A 16330-nucleotide genomic window follows, 5' to 3' on the forward strand; every position below is an offset into this window, starting at 1 on the left:
CTGAGTGGTCCTGTCCATGTCCTCTCATGTCCCCAGAAGTGGATATAACACTAACAGTGATAGTGACACAGGCCCAGTGCCAAGCCAGCCTATCTCAGGAACCGCAGCACTGTCCCTGTAAGACCATGTCAGGCACTCCTCCCGCCCCCACCCTTACAACAAGACCAGAGGGTGCTGTCCTGTCCTAAGCAGCTTACACGAAGCCACATAATTCTCACAACAATCTTATGCAGTAAGTGTTGCAATTATCACCACTTTATAGATGTAAAAACCGAGGCAGACAGAGGTTTGGTAACTTACCAAAGTCACACAGCTGGACAGAGTGGGGCAAGGATTCAAACCCAAACAGCCTGGCTTTAGAACCCATGCTCTTAGTCACCTAAAAGCTTTATTCCAGTCCCTACTTTGCAAACAAGAGAACTGATGTTCAGAGAGGTTAGGCAGCTTTCTAAGGCCACAGAGCTGCTAAAAAGTGCTGCTGAGATTTATAACAGTGGACCTGACTCAGGGGTCCCCAGCATTTGTAGCCATTCCCTGGCCCTGCTGGCTCTTCCTCTGGGCCACCCAGATCTCAGGGTCTGAGGTCAGAGCCAAGTTCTATAGGTGTCCCTAGAACCATGCTCACACACAGACTTCAAAACCCCCATCCCACTAGGTGCTCCCTAGGCAAGATTTGATTTTAAGACATAAAAGAGGGATGTGGTTAAAAGAAAAGGGGGTTGTATTGTCACTGGGAAGCCACCTCATTTTTGCACTAACCCAAGTCTTTACAACAGCCCAAGGTTCTAATTTGTATCCTCCGACTCTCACTCCCCAGGAGATGGCTGGTCCTACTTAGCCCCTGAACCCCTGTGGACCACCTGGGCTTCCTGACCCTAAAGCAGCTCTCCTGATCTGCTCTTTGACTCCGAGGACCACCGATGTTACCATCTCTCCCAGGAGCTCCCCATCCAGATCGCGTCTGTGGCCTTCTCCCTTTCTGTGTGGGTGTCTTGGCCTCACTGGGGATGCCCTTGACACTTGCCAGGCCTAGAAAGGGCAGTGAACGAGTGAGTGAATGGATGACTTTCCCTGTGCCTGTCTGGGCACCTCTTGAGAGCTCTGCTCTCCTCCCAGACGTCCTGGAAGTGGACTTCGTTCACATCCACAAACACCCACAACGTAGGGTAACTGGGGAGGGCCCGGGCTTTCTCCTCCATCTCCTTGCCCAACCCCTCCTGGGTTTCTGTTCTCCTGACTCTGCTGATAGTCCCCTGGGACACAAGGGTGCCATCTCCCGGCGCCTGCTTTGAGCAAGAGAGCTGGCCCAGAAGCCCAGCCAGCTCCCACAAAGTGCCATCCACCTCTGACCAGGCAACTCCCCTCAACCATCCCTGGGCCTTTTAAGCCATCCATTAGAAACAAACAAACAAACAAATCCATTAGCTACCAAATGTTTCTGCACAGACCGCTTTCCCTGCTGATGAGAAATTAAGTCCATGAGACTACTACCCCCATCCCCAGACAGTTAAAATAGCCGGATATGCATGCAATGCCAACCACTCTTGTAGCTGGTGTGCCCACATTTGTGACAGGCTTATGAGGTGTTGGGCATTGTGCCTCCACCACCCAGAAGGGGTGGGTACTATGATTCCCAGTTTTTGGATGAGAAACTGAGGCCCGGAGAAGCAAAGTGACTTGCCCAGGGCCACACAGCCAGCCAGTGGTGGCCTTGGATGCTAGCCCAGGTCTTCCTGACTCTACAAACCATCTCCAGTCCCCCCACCTCAACACATTTTATCTCATTTTAATTATTTTTATTTATTTATTCATTTTTTTAGAGGGGGGGGAGAGAGAGAGAGAGAGAGACAGAGACAGAGGGAGAGAGAGAAGGGAGGAAGGAGCAGGAAGTTTCAACTCCCATATGTGCCTTGACCGGGAAAGCCCAGGGTTTTGAACCGGCAACCTCAGCATTCCAGGTCGATGCTTTGTCCACTGCGCCACCACAGGTCAGGCCTCAACACATTTTAAATCAATTTAAACTAAGGGCTCAGAATCCCAGACCATTTGGCAGGAAAACCCCTTGAGAGGCCTTAACATCCTCTGATTGATGGGGATTTGGCCTCAGAGAGGGGGAGTGGCTTGCCTAGGCACACAGCAGAGCTGTGGCCCCTCGAATAAGTTCCTCTTGGGTCCAGCCCACTGCCTGCCAGCCAGAGGGAGCTATATGACCTTGTCCCATCATCCAATGCCACCACCCAGCGGGGCTTGAACTTGAATGTGCATCAGAATGGAGGTGAATTGTAAAAATGCAGACTCCTGGTGCCACCATTAAAGGTCAGGACAGAAACCAAGAAAGAAGCATTTTGTCAAGCTCTGTCATTGAAGAAGACAATCCAGTGGTCCCCGACCCCCACTTTCAGAGCCCCTAGCTCATCTCCTCCAGGAAGGGTTCTCTGGCTGGGCTGGGCGCAGGAGGGCTGAGGGGGCCCCTCCCTCCCCTCCAGATACAGTCCAGGGAGCAACAGCCTTTGGGATCCTGGGGAACCTGGGTACAGCCAGGCTCTCCCTGAGAGTGTTACTAATCACCTGGACAGCGATGGCCATTTCATGTGGTCCTCAGGGCAGCAGCACACAGATCTCACTGCTGCCCAGGCCAGGGATGGGGAAATGGAAGCTGCCCACAGGAAGTGGCCTGGCCCACAGAGCTGACCACACCCCATGACCCAGGGGCCAGTGACCCTCCTCCAGCCCAGCAAATTCTCCGAACCTTCTCCATTAGGAAAAAAATCTTAGAAAGCATCATATCCCACTCGTGTGAACAGGGTCTAGTGCATGACCTGATTTTGCCAGAAGCGGAGATCCCTGACCAGGCAGATCTGCCCAGTGTGTGTGTGTGTGTGGGGGGGGGTGTTCCCAGGCTCTGAGGGCACCCACTCACCCATGCTCCAGCCCTGAGGCCTCTGCCCTCAGATGTGCCTGCTGGCCCAAACCCACCCCCACACTCCGCAGGGCCGGCTCCCTGAAGGAAGGTGGAGGGAGGCCCAGGCCAGAGGCCAGAGGGGTGGGGCCCCACGCTGAGCCAGGACAGACTCCTAAAGGAGTCTCTCTCCTTCACCATCTTTGTTTGCTCTAGGTATGGGGGCAATGGAAAGGGAGGGAGAGCTGCATGCGGAGCGAGCAGTGTCAGGGAGGAAGATCAGGGAACGAGGCGCCGGACAAGCGGCTGGACAGACAGGCAGACACCCACCCACGGAGACTCAGAGAAACTCAGAGACAGGTAAGGAAAGGGGGCGGGGCGGGCGGCGAGAGAGAGACTGTGCGAGAGGATGAGCTGGGAAAGTCCCGGGAGAGACCAGGAGAGAGAGGGTGGACCCCTACCCCACCCCAGTCTCCGCATTCGGCGCGACACAGACGCGCGCGCACACACACAAACACACACGCGCGCGCGCGCGCCCCCCCCCCCCCCCAAACACACTCTCACTCGCCACTCCACGGGCGCCGCCCCAGGCTTCTGCCTTCCACCGCGGCGTGAGGGTCGCCTTCAGCCCACCCTGTCCCTTCCCCAAGCGGGTCCTCCAAGACCCGTCGCCGCCGCTCACCTCGGTCCCAGCGCCGCCGCCGCCGCCGCCAACGCGCAGAGCCGGAGCCCCGGGCCCGAGGACTGGGGCCGCGGAGGCCCCGCCCCTCCCGCCCCGCCCCCCGGGCCGGCGCAGGGCTCTCTGCTAGGCGGCGGCCACCGGGACCCCGGGCTGCGGGGACACCGCGAGCGGGGCCGCGGGCACGCCCACCGACCAGGGCCAGCTGGGGGCAGGACCCGCCGGGGGGCAAGACCCGCCCGATCTAGGAACCGGGGACTGAAGTGCCCTCCCGGGATTCCCCACCCCGGTGCTCTGCGCAGGCTGTAGGAGGTGACTGCGGAGGAAGAGGGCGTCCCCGCTCACCCTGGTGGCCCAGTTCGGCTCTCCGGCCAGCAACCCACCTCTGGGCGGTCCTCTAATGTCCTCTGAGCGCCCCCTCCCCAAGCCCTGGCCTGTGTAGAGCTCTGGGAGCTGCGGGGGAGAAATCGGACCTTCAGACTCCGTCGGGGTCCTGGACTAGGGGACAGATGCCGCAAACAAACGCTTCTAGCATCTAAATAGCCCAGGGCTATGGTGAGACTCGCTCCACTGGCATCGCCCTGAACTGGTTAGAAATTCCAGTTCTTGCTACCGATCCAGACTTACAGAATCTGGGGAGGGGGCTCAGGGATCTGGGTTTTAACAAGCCATCCAGGTGACCCCCAAGCTCTGCCAATTTTGAGAAGTATGGCTCTGGTGGAAATATCCAGCACCCCACATCTAGCGCCTCAGGTCCCACACCTCAGCGCATCTAAAAGGGGTTCTTTTCACCCTTCATTTAAAAAGGCACATGCTGTCTCCCTTGTGACACTGTATTAGGGTGGGGGTGGCTCCTGGACTACCAGTGCTCAGGCAGGATTAACAGTCCAGTCAGTACTGGGTAGGAGCCAGGAAACCTCGCGCTGCTAGGGGCCAGGAGGCCTGATTGGCGTTCCGGTGGTGATGGTTACTGGTTCTTGTGTGTTCACAGGTAGTGATTGAGAGTTTTGAAATGCAACTGTGCAAGTATTTTTGCCTGTATTCAGTACTAACCCGTCTCTCCACCCTACCCCCATCACGGTGCGTATTTGAAGCTAAGCCTCCTGAGTCCCAGAGACAGTGTTAAAATGGAACAGATCAGGTGAGGGACCTTCCTGGTGACTTGAGTCTGGAAGAGGGAGTGGACTGATGAGGTCCACCAGAGTCCTGGGTTAAGTAAGTCCACTTGAGCTGCAGGCCAGGGTGTACCAGAGGTGGAGAGGGTGTCTGGGCAGAGGGACCAGTTGGAGGTGAGTATGTCCTTCTCTCAACCATCTACAATGGTCTCCCCTTCATTCTCTTCCTTTGCCCTGTTCTGTTTTCCTCTTTAGACTTGGATTTGACATTATATTCTAGAGTTGCGTATTTCTTATTATCGAGAGAGCAGACTTGTGTCTCCTTCTTCTCCCTAAGTGTTCCTAGTGGTTAGGATAGTGTTTGGCATCTCCAAGGTGCCTAAGAGATGTTTGTTGAAAGGATTAGTGAATGAATGACCTGATAATAAGTACTGCTGGTCAGTTTTCATCTGTGGCACCCCTTGTACCCTGGAATCCATTCACTGCCCATCTCTGTTAGCCCTCAGTGGACTGCACCCCCTTTGGTAACTGGTTGGGTCTGGTCACTGGAGGGCAGCTGCTGGAGATCAGGTAGACCAGTGGTCCCCAACCCCCGGGCCGCGGACCAGTACCGGTCCGTGGGCCATTTGGTACCTGTCTGCAGAGAAAGAATAAATAACTTACATTGTTTTCATTTTATTTATATTTAAGTCTGAACGATGTTTTATTTTTTTAAAATGACCAGATTCCCTCTGTTACATCCGTCTAAGACTCACTTTTGATGCTTGTCTTGGTCACGTGATACATCTATCCATCCCACCCTAAAGGCCGGTCCGTGAAAATATTTTCTGACATTAAACCGATCCGTGGCCCAAAAAAGGTTGGGGACCACTGAGGTAGAGGACAGAGGATGGGATCTTTCCTCCACTGCCCACATGCTGCAGAGCAGGCACTTGGCTGTGCCCCTCAGGCTTCCCCTGGAAACACCATGGTCTCTGCTTGTTCCTCCAGTCCAGGGATGGCAGCTTCCCGCAACTGCCAGCCCTGGGTGCTCCTTAACCGGCCCGTGCCTCTGTAAGCGTGTGAGTCCCTTTAGTCATGCCTCTTACCTGGACCACCAGGGGTAAAGTCTATCTCTTCTGCTGTGACCCTGACTAAAACTTTATAGAATTGGATGCTGGGACTCAGAAAGGTTATAAAACGTGCCTAGCCAAAGACCTTAATAGACATCTCACCAAAGAAGACATACAGATAGCAAATAAGCAAATGAAAAGATGCTCCACATCCTACAGCACTAGGGAAATGCAAATTAAAACAACAGTGAAAAAAAACAAAAACAAAAAAAACAACAACAGTGAGTTACCACTCTGTTCCTATAAGAATGGTGAAAACCCGGAACACGGAGGACCCCAAATGCTGGGGAGGACATGGAGCAGCAGGAACTCTCACTCACGGCTGGTGGGAGGGCCAATGGTGCAGCCACTTGGAAAGAGAACCTAGCAGTTTCTTACAAAACTAAAACATCCTCTTACCCTACCATCCGCAGTTACACTCCTTGTTAGTTACCCAAAGGAGTTAAAACTTACTTCCACACAAAAACCTACACACAGATATTTGTGGCATCTTTATTCGTAACTGACAAAACTTGGGAGCAACCGAGATGTCCTTTGGTAGGCGAATGGATAAACTGGTACGTTCAGACAGTGGGAAAGTATTTAGCACTAAAAAAGGGAAGGAGTTATCGAACCACGAAAAGACACAGAGGAAACTTAAATGCATATGACTCAGGGAAAGAAGCCAGTCTGAAAAGGCTACATACTGTGTGACTCCAACTATATGACATTCCGGAAAAAGGCAAACCTATGTAGAAAGTGAAAAAAATCAGTGGTTGTTAAGGGTTGGCAGGAGAGAAGGCTAGGCAGAGCACAGAGGGTCTTTTAGGGCAGTGAAATTATTTTTTTTTTTCTAGAAATTAAATTTAATGGAGTAACGATCAATAAGAGGACATAGGTTTCAGGTGACCATCTTTATAACATTTGAACTATTGATTGTGTTGTGTGCCCATCACCCAAAGTAAAATCATTTTCTGTCATCATATATTTGTCCCTCTTTACTCCCCTCTCCCTGCCACCCAGTAATTATTCTTCATCATACTGCAATGGTGGATGGATACATGTCATCACACATTTGTCCAAACCCATAGACTGTACCACCCTAAGAGTGAACCTGAATGTACACTATTGACGCTGGCTGACAATGATGTGTCTGTCTGTGCAGGTTCATCTATTGTAACAAACTCTGCTGGGGGACGCTGATTGTTGGGGAGGCTGTGGGTATGAGGGGAGAGGAAGGTAAATGGGAAGCCTCTGTACCTTCCCCTAAATTTACCTATAAACCTAAAACTCCCCTAAAAAAATAAAGTCATTAAAAAACAAGCCCAAGGCTCTGGCCGGTTGGCTCAGCGGTAGAGCGTCAGCCTGGCGTGCGGGGGACCTGGGTTCGATTCCCGGCCAGGGCACATAGGAGAAGCGCCCATTTGCTTCTCCACCCCCCTCCTTCCTCTCTGTCTCTCTCTTCCCCTCCCGCAGCCGAGGCTCCATTGGAGCAAAGATGGCCCGGGCGCTGGGGATGGCTCCTTGGCCTCTGCCCCAGGCACTAGAGTGGCTCTGGTCGTGGCAGAGTGATGCCCTGGAGGGGCAGAGCATCGCCCCCTGGTGGGCGTGCCGGGTGGATCCCGGTCGGGTGCATGCGGGAGTCTGTCTGTCTCTCCTTGTTTCCAGCTTCAGAAAAAAAACAAAACAAAAACAAGCCCAAGACTATGCAACAAGTAAGAACAGAGTTTGTAATGCTTGCACCCCAGCCCCCAGTGCTGCAAAGATGTCCCTGTCCTAATCCCCAGAGCCCATGGATATATTACCTTTCATGGCAAGAGGAGCCTGGCTGAAGCGGTTTAGGACCTTCAAATGGGGAGATTATCCTAGATTATCTGGGGAGCCTGATCTCATCACAAGGATCCTTATAGGAAGGAGGCAGGAGATTCAGAGTGGGAGAGGGTGGTGTTACAACAGAAACAGAGCGGATTGAGGAGGCCACACCTTTGGCCTTGAAAATGGAGGAAGGGGCCTTGCATCCTGGGACGCAGGTGCCTCTAGAAGCCAGAAAAGGCAATGTGATGAATTCTCCCCTAGAGCCTCCGGAAAGAGGGCAGCCCTGCTGACTGTGCCTTCTGAACTGTAAGAAGATAAATCAGTGTTGTTTGGAGCCTGTGACTCTGGCCATCTGTTAGAATAACCATAGGAAACCAGTGCGCACAGCAGGGCCAGGGCTGGACGCTGGGTCTCCCACAGCTCAGCCAGCTCCTGGCGGGGACCCTGTGCCTCACAAGGCCTTCATCCAGGGGCTCCTGGAGCTCCGGGATTGGCTGGTGCTTCAGGACTCATTGTCCTCCCATGGAGTGCTTCAAATGTTATAAGAAATATTATTATAGCATAAACCAACTTAAATAATGAGAAACAAAACAAAGCAGAAACCCACCAGTGCCTCAGTCAAAGAGTTAGAATGTTGTCCTCAGTTTTTGAAGCTCCCAGATTCACTGACTGCCTGAAGCGTGCACTTTAATGCCCATGGGGTACTTTTCATGGGACCATCCTGCAAGCTTGAGGCACATGAGGAAGAGGAGGCCTTGCCCAAACCCCAGAGCTTCAGCAGAAAGGGGCAAAAATTCTCCTAGAAGCTGGGGTGGGGTGACGGGCAGGCTGGGCAGCAGCTCTCGCCTCTGCCTATAACACTCTCCACATGGCTCTGTCCACCCTTGAGGCCAGCGTGGGCCTCATCCGTTTGCCACCATGGCCACCTTGCCCCCACAGCTGCGTGGAGGGCTGTCTTCTGGACTTGTGGCTCTGACCTGAGATTGCAAACTTAGAAGGTAGGTGCTGTGTAACGTTTCATGACTTGAAGGGAAAATACAGCTTTCTGAGTAGTAATAACGTGACATTTGCATGCATTTCTCCAACTGTGTATTTGGTTTTTCTTTTTGTGCTGCAGCGTCTCAGACTCGGCCTTCTGTCTCAGATGCTCTGTTAGGTGGCATTCAGTAAGCAGGTGGTCCCTCCTCACTGGTCAGTTATGGAGCAGGAGCTGTCAGGCCGGGAAGCCATGATAAACAGCAGTCGTTGTTGAGGTACCTTTCTCACCTCCTCCTTCTCTTCTCTGGGATGGAAAGTCCTGTGGCCTTCAGCTCTGGGTCCCTGAGGTGCAGCCCAGGGCTTGGTCCACAGTAGGTGCTCAGTGAGTGTCCGGCAAATGACGTATGTACCTTGCAGAGTGCTATACAAAGTCAGCACCCAAGAGAGGTTTTGACATGTGCATGTCTCACCTGTGCGCTTCACCTGGGCATCACACCTGTGCGCCACACCTGGGCACCAGACTGGGCTGGAGGGATTGGGGGCTCTGGTCAAGAGCTGCTGGCCTCCTGACTCTCTACCCGTTGGTCTGGCTCCTGCACTTGGTTTATTTGCTCTGCCCTTGTCCCAGCAGAAAATCAAGCCCTCTGTCTTCAGCACTGGCCTGGCCCGCTGGCCCGCTGGTCCCAGCAGGGCTGAGTCTGGTTCAATTCAAGGAGTGTTTTCCGCAGGCCTCATTCACACTTGGAGTTTGAGGCTGGAATGCAGATGGGAGCCCTGGGGAGCACCGGTCAGATCCAGAAACCAATCTTGCCACTTGTTGTGACAATGACTGTGACACTGTGACCTCTTGGGAGATCTGCAGAAGCTCCCCCACTAGAGGACGGACCTCTTGGGACTCCAAGACCAGTGCTCATTTCACAGATCAGTGCCCTTGAACACAGAGCCTCTGGTTAAGGACTCTAGGACTGGAGCCTGGCTGTGAAGATCTCGGGTTCAGCTCCAGGTGCTGGACCAAAGCAGGGGTGCTTGAGAGGGTAGACTTGGCAGGACCCAGCCTGCCAACCATGAGCAAGAGCCCACACCTGAGACAATTCACTCACCCTTCCTCTCCCCTGGGGACTTCATTTAAGGATGAACTGAGGCCTTTCACAAACAGCCAGCTCCCCATACCCCCACTGCCCGCTCGACCCTGTACACACTCTGAGACGCTGGCAGCGTACCCCCTGCACTCGGCCCAACCATCTGAGGCCAGTGAGCCAGGCAGTCCCGCCAAGAATCTGTCTTTAATCACTGCTTTCTGATTTCGCAAACAGAACAAGCCTGGCCTCCGCAGGAAACCCAGGCCCAAGTTGACTTAAAATAACTTGCATTCTGGGCGGCCTTCTGGGCAGAAGCAACCCCTGAAGTCCTCTCCCATGGTCTATATTCCTGGACCCCCATTCAGTGCAAGGATCTTTCCTCCTGTGTCAAGGCCAGCCCAGTGAGGGTGACCTCACAGGGTTTTTTGCCTGGACAGTCTCATTGCTGGCACCTAGAGGCAGACCGAGACCTCTAGGACAGTGGAGTGGAAGTGGGGACAGTGAACATCCTGTCTCCTTCCTGGCCCTCTGGGGAAACCTCCAGTCATTCACCATTTCCTGTGATGTTAGCTGCAGGGTCTCTTGCAGTTTCTTGATCCAGTTGAAGTTCCCTTGCATTCCTAAATTGCTGACAATTAAAAATCTTTTTTTTTTCCAATCATGAATGAATTTGGTCGCATGCTTTTTTTTTGCAGCTAATGAACTCCTATGATTTCTTTAAAATCTTTTTTTTTTCCTGTTAACAAAGTGAATGCCATTGATTGATTTTTGAATATGAAGCCAACCTTGCATTTCTGGAAAAAAGCCCACCTTGTCACAATTCATTATCGTCTGTGTACTCTGCTGGGTTAAATTCTCTTCCTCTCTCAAAATAATGTCCTTGCCAAGTTTTGGTATCAGGGTAATTCTAACTTGTTAAAATAATTTGGGACATGCTCTCTCCTCCTCTAGTTTCTGAAGGGGCTTTCAAAAGGTTGGTCTTATTTGTTCCTTAAATGTTTGATGCTCTCCCTCAGTACCAGGAAAAGGAGGTGCCTTAACAACTCTTATCAATGGAGATGACACCTACTTGAATAGGCAGAGCAAACCTGACTTGTCCACCACTTTTCCTGGTCACCTTCCCATCACTCCCCCTCCTCCACCCCAGAAGCCCCAATCCCCTTTTCCTCATTTCAGCCTAAGAGGATAGAGAAGCCCAAGTTTGGGTAGCTCAGACCTGCTTCATGTGCTCATAAACTCCTGTTTGCTTTTCTCTCACTAACCTGTCTTGCCAGTCTGGTTTATAGTCCCAGCCAGCGACCCTAAGATGCGACCAGGAGAAAGACTTTTCCTTCTCTCCGCTGGCATGGGTGGCTCAGCAGCTCCTCGCCACCCTGTGGCGTCTGGCTCCTCCCTCCGGCACACAGACCAGGCACTGGCCCCAGATATGCAGTTGCTGTGGCTCTTGCTAGCTAGACCTCCCTGGAGTTCAGTTAACACTTCCTACTCCCAGCCCTCCTGGATGCCCTCTGGAAACATATTGTTTTAATTTTTATCCAGTTTTTTTCTCATCATTACCATGAGATCCTTCTACATCCTAATAGGAAGTCACTTCCAGTCAGCCTTGCATCCTGGTGGCATCTCACCCCCCGCCCCCCAGGCCTGGGCCCTGGCTGACTCAGTGCAGTTTCCATTCTCCCTGGAGCTCTTCCTTGTCTTATTTCACACAAGCTCTTCACCTCCTCCAGGCAGCCACAGTGACCTCCTTAGAACTGGCTCTTTATTCTCCAATAGTGGCTTCCCGTTGCCCCAGGATAAGCTCCCCTCTGACTGGCCAGTGAAGCCTGGTGCTTGCCCTCCTCCGTGCCACCCACCCCCTAGCGCAGGCCCACGGCGACCCTCCACCCAGAGCCGCCCCAGTGTTTCCTCCGTCTGGTCAGCAGCACGGGCTGCCAGGGGACGTGCCCTCCTGCAGAGCCCGGGGATGCCCCGCCCCCAGAGCAGCCCTGGGAGCCACTGGCTGCCCCAACCCAGGTGCAGTGTTGTATCTCCAGCCTTTGCTCATTCCCTTCCCTCTGCCGCTGGTGTTTGCCCGACTCCATGTCAGTAGCTGAAATTGGGGGAGGGGCAGGCATCCCAGGACATTCAAGAGGTTATTTCCTTTCCTCGCACATGCACATTGCCGATAATCAGTTACCTACTCTCTTCTCCACCTCTCTCCTTCTCCCCCTTCCTCCCTCTAATATCAATCAATAAAAAAATGAAAAATTAGCCTGATCAGGCGGTGGCGCAGTGGATAGAGCGTCAGACTTGGATGCCGAGGACCCAGGTTCGAGACCTCGAGGTCGCCAGCTTGAGCTTGGGCTCATCTGGTTTGAGCAAAAAGCTCACCAGCTTGGACCCAAGGTCCCTGGCTCAAGCGAGAAGGTCCCTGGCTCAAGCGAGGAGTTACTCGGTCTGCTGAAGGCCCGCAGTCAAGGCACATATGAGAAAGCAATCAATGAACAATTAAGGTGTCGCAATGCGCAAAGAAAAACTAATGATTGATGCTTCTCATCTCTCCATTCCTGTCTGTCTGTCCCTGTCTATCCCTCTCTCTGACTCTCTGTCTCTGTAGAAAAAAAAAATGAAAAATTAAAATAAAAAAAATAAATAAATGAGTCCCCAAACAAAAACAGATAAAAAAACTGGCCAAAACCCTCAAATCAAACCCTAGACAAGAATTCTTTTCTTAAATGAAATACCCACTCCTGCTGATGGAAACTGGCTTGGTCAATCATCCTGGTACAGCCCACAACCACAGTGAGTGGTCCAGGAATGGCTATGGGGCCACCCCTCCCGGAACCTCCCCCCTCCCATGGGCCAATAAGAGTCAGTCCCCGAGATCCTTACTGGAACTCTGTCTTTCTAGTCAAGTTTCTTGGCTGAGAGGCTGGAGCTGCTGGCTGCCCCCTCCCTATTAGTTGGGGGCGGGGGGTCTGCCTGAAGAGGAGGACATTACAGTGGAAAATCCCAGTGACATCCTTGGAGCCTTTGGATCCAACAGTTCCTGGAAGCTCCCTCTCAGTGTATTAATTACATGGGTTAATACTCTTCTGTTTGAGTGTGTGAGTGTGTGTGTGTGTGTGTGTGTGTGTGAGAGAGAGAGAGAGAGAGAGAGAGAGAGAGAGAGAGATTTGAAGCCATAAGTGTAGAGGACTTAAAATGAGCACTTTTTCGATTGTTGGCATAATCCTGATCAATTTCCCATGTCTCTTTTGAATTGCACAGCAAGATATTCTTATCTCATTTTATAAAAATAAATCAATAAACCAAGTCTCAGGGAGAAGTGACTCACCCAAGGTCACACATGAGCAAGTGGCAGCCCCTTCTAGTCAAATGCCCCGGCATCCCATCAACCATCCACTCCCACAGTATTATCTGGAAACTTCCAGACGTGAGAATTCACGTGTTTGCATTTGAGTGTTAAAGTAAAGCCATGCAGACCATACTTGAGGCTCCAAGTTGCAGGTGTCACAAAACAGCAAATCTTTGTGGGGGATGGGGAGTGGGGTTTGTTAAAGAGAAATTATTTTGATGCTTGTTAAATATTAAAAACAGTGGGGGAGACTTTGTTTGAGACTACCGCCACAGGGGAGAGAGACTCGGCTCAACTCTGATTATGACCGAGACAGCGGGAGCCAGACAGCAGAGTAAGGGGTCAGTGGGTGGAATCTTACTAAGGAGGAGACATAGAGGGTGGGGGGATACCTGCTATGCTGAGCTCAGCAGGCTGGGTACGAGGCCCAAGGACAAGGCCTGCTGGAGAAGACGGCTCAGAGGAGCCTGCCGAAAGCTCACCTTCATGGTCAGGAGGTGTCTGTTGAGAGTCCCATGCCAGCTTTGGAGCAGGCAAATCAATGGTGGGAAGCAGGGCTGGCTACTCCAGAGGAGAAACCCGGAGAGACACTCATTTGCAGCCAGCCAGCTGCCCTGCTCGCTGGGGCCTCTGAGATGTCCACAGACCCTCTCGAGCCCCTGTTTTCTCAGATGCCCACAGTGGATGGCGTGGGTCTGCGCTTTTCCAAGGTGATGTAACATTTTTTTATGAAAGCCTCAGCAGCAGCACTGTGAAGCTCTACTCTTTTTTATTTACTGACACCTGAGGAGGGGCTTACCTATTCTGTTTCTAACTCAAATAGCATACCTCTTCGCATTTAGGACATGGTTTTATGTGGGCAGTGTTTCCCTCCAGGGACCTCTGCTGGGTCAGGTCCTTTCCTGGCTCCTGTTTGTCCACAGCCCACCTGTCCCACCTCCTGTCCCCAAGCAGCAGACACGGTCTCCTGGGGAAGGGAGAGAGGAGCCTAGCACTTGCTTTGGGTGCCCATGCTTGGTCTACCAGAGGGTGCAAAACATTCACTGCACCCAATGTCTGCCTGCAGGCACGTGTCCCGTGGCTCTTGGCAGAGCCCACTCCCCTGGGACTGGCTCTCCCCAGGAAGGCCAGGCGGTGTGGTCCAGTCCAGAGGAGGAGTCAGGAGCCTCGCTGCCTCCACTCCCCTCTACCACCCCTCCACAGTGTGGCTTGGTGCAAACCGTTCCCCTCTCTGGGCTGGGGTTTCTGACTGGGGCAGGGAGGAAGCTGGGAAGTTGGGGAGCTGTGGGCAGAGACCCCACTGAGCCATCCAGCCTCCGCTGGCAGGGCTGGATGGTAGACACACTTCTGTTCTTCCCTGGCATGCATTAGCTGGGCAGTGGACTCAGAAGGGAGCATCTTCTCGTCTCCAGACGAAGCCAACCAAAATGATTTTTTGGTGAGTATCTTTCTGAAGTGAGAAGCAGGGAGGCAGACAGACAGACCAGCTTGCCCACCAGGGGGCGATGCTTGGCCCCTCTGGGGTGTTGCTTCACTGCGACTGGAGCCATCCTCAGCACCCGAGGTGGAGGCCATGGAGCTGTCCTCAGTGCCCGGGCCAACTTTGCTTCAATAAAGCCTTGGCTGTGGGAGGCGAAGAGAGAGACAGAGAGGAAGGAGAGGGGTAAGGGTGGAGAAGCAGATGGGTACTTCTCCTATGTGCCCTGATTGGGAATCAAACCCGGGACTTCAACACGCCGGCTGATGCTCTACCACTGAGCAAACCGTCCAGGGCCCCAACCAAGATGATTTTGAGAGGGGGAAGGCAGCATGAGCTCTGAGATCTTCTCTACCTGTGTGGGCAGGGGAGGGGCTTGCCCCTCCAAGCCAGTCCTGGGAGAGTCAGGTTTTCAGGCTCAGGGAGCTCAAAGGATGTGGGAACAGATGCAGGGATCTGAGGCAGCCAGGGCATGGGGGAGGCTCCTGTCCCCTGATCTCTGGCTCTGACCTCCAAGGGACTGGCCTGCTGAGGATCTTGCCTTGGTCTCCCATCTCTGGACTGGAGCTCTGTCTGCTTCTTAACCACCCCAAACACAACCCAAGAGAGAGTGAGCACTTCACTGGAGTGAGGCTGGGCCCTGAGTGTAAACACCAGGGTGGGGCTGTGTCAGCTCAGAGGCCCCTGGTGGGGGCGGGGGCGGGGTAGATAATATGACCTTGAAATCCTCTCTGAAGGCCTGCCAGGGGGCTGTGGGATTTACCCCAGAGGAGAGAGCTGGACACGCTGGAGAGAGGCGTAGTCCGTAAAGCCTGCAGCCCCAGCGTGAGGACCCTCTTAGGAATGCCAGTTCTCAGGCCCCGCCGGCGTTCTGAGTCAGAAGTCTGCGCTGTAGGGAGCCCTTTCTTCCCAGGCTTCTGATGCACTCTCAGAGCCTGAGGAGATGCATGGACCTAGGTTGGGGCCCCTGAGTCGAAGAGTGAACTCATGACTCTCACAAATATTAAATGAACATGTGCCAAAGATTGTATAGAGCTCATCAGCTGGTGAGAGGACCAACGGGACGTTACAGTAATTGAGAGGGAAAGCCCAGAGCAGACACATATGGAAGTGATCAGGAAGCTAAAATGAATTTGCTAATTGATGCAAAGCTTGTCTCCTTCAGTGGATGGGGGCCCCAGGTCACCAGATCCAATTTATTGGCCTCCTGTGGGTAAGACTCTTTGAATTTCTATTTGTTTTCTACAATATACAAAATTGTAAACTTGCTTCATCAAAGGCAATGAAAGATACATACCCTTACAGAATCAGCTAATGAGATGATATCTAGTGTTCCCTAGAAGGTAGTTCCCTTCCCCTTCCTCCTCTTTCTTTCACTTCTTTCCCTCCCTCCCTCTCCCATTTTACCTACATGGCCAATTTCTAGCTGAAGACCTGCCTCACTGGGTCTTGGAATCCTTAAGAACAAAACAGGCTGACAACACTTCTTCTGGGGGATTAAACCAGATCCCGGCTGCAAGGCCTTTGGTGCCCTGTGTCTGGCACTTGGTGGGCCCCATGCACAAACCTGGAATGAGTGAGTGGGTCAGCCGGGCCAGTGTGTGGCCCTGGCACCCACACAGCCGTCACACAGATGTTCCGCCTTGCAGGTGCTGGTTTGGGGAGCAAGGCTGATGAAGAGGCAGCCCCCTTTCAGCAGGGTTTTCTCACCAACGCGTTGACCCAGCAGCACTTATGATTCTGATGGAAGCCCCTGAGGAAGTGGTGTGGATGAGAGCGTTGGGTGTTGCAAGTGTGGCCAAGTTTTCTGTGGTCAGACAGCAGGCAGGGGAGGAGACAGTAACAGGATGCTGCTTGTCA

At 52.9% G+C, this 16330-nt stretch overlaps 1 protein-coding gene across 1 annotated transcript in view; it reads right to left on the reverse strand.

Annotated features, from left to right (window-relative positions):
* PRR5 (proline rich 5) overlaps positions 1 to 3665 on the reverse strand; it is a 52526-nt gene extending 48861 nt beyond the window's left edge. The window contains exon 1 of the mRNA XM_066255678.1: positions 3582 to 3665. The gene's annotated coding sequence lies outside the window, so the exon portion shown is untranslated. The remainder of the gene's footprint in view (positions 1 to 3581) is intronic.
* Positions 3666 to 16330: the final 12665 nt, after the last annotated feature.

Source organism: Saccopteryx bilineata, chromosome 1 (genome assembly GCF_036850765.1).
Source record: "Saccopteryx bilineata isolate mSacBil1 chromosome 1, mSacBil1_pri_phased_curated, whole genome shotgun sequence".
Lineage (NCBI taxonomy): Eukaryota > Metazoa > Chordata > Mammalia > Chiroptera > Emballonuridae > Saccopteryx > Saccopteryx bilineata.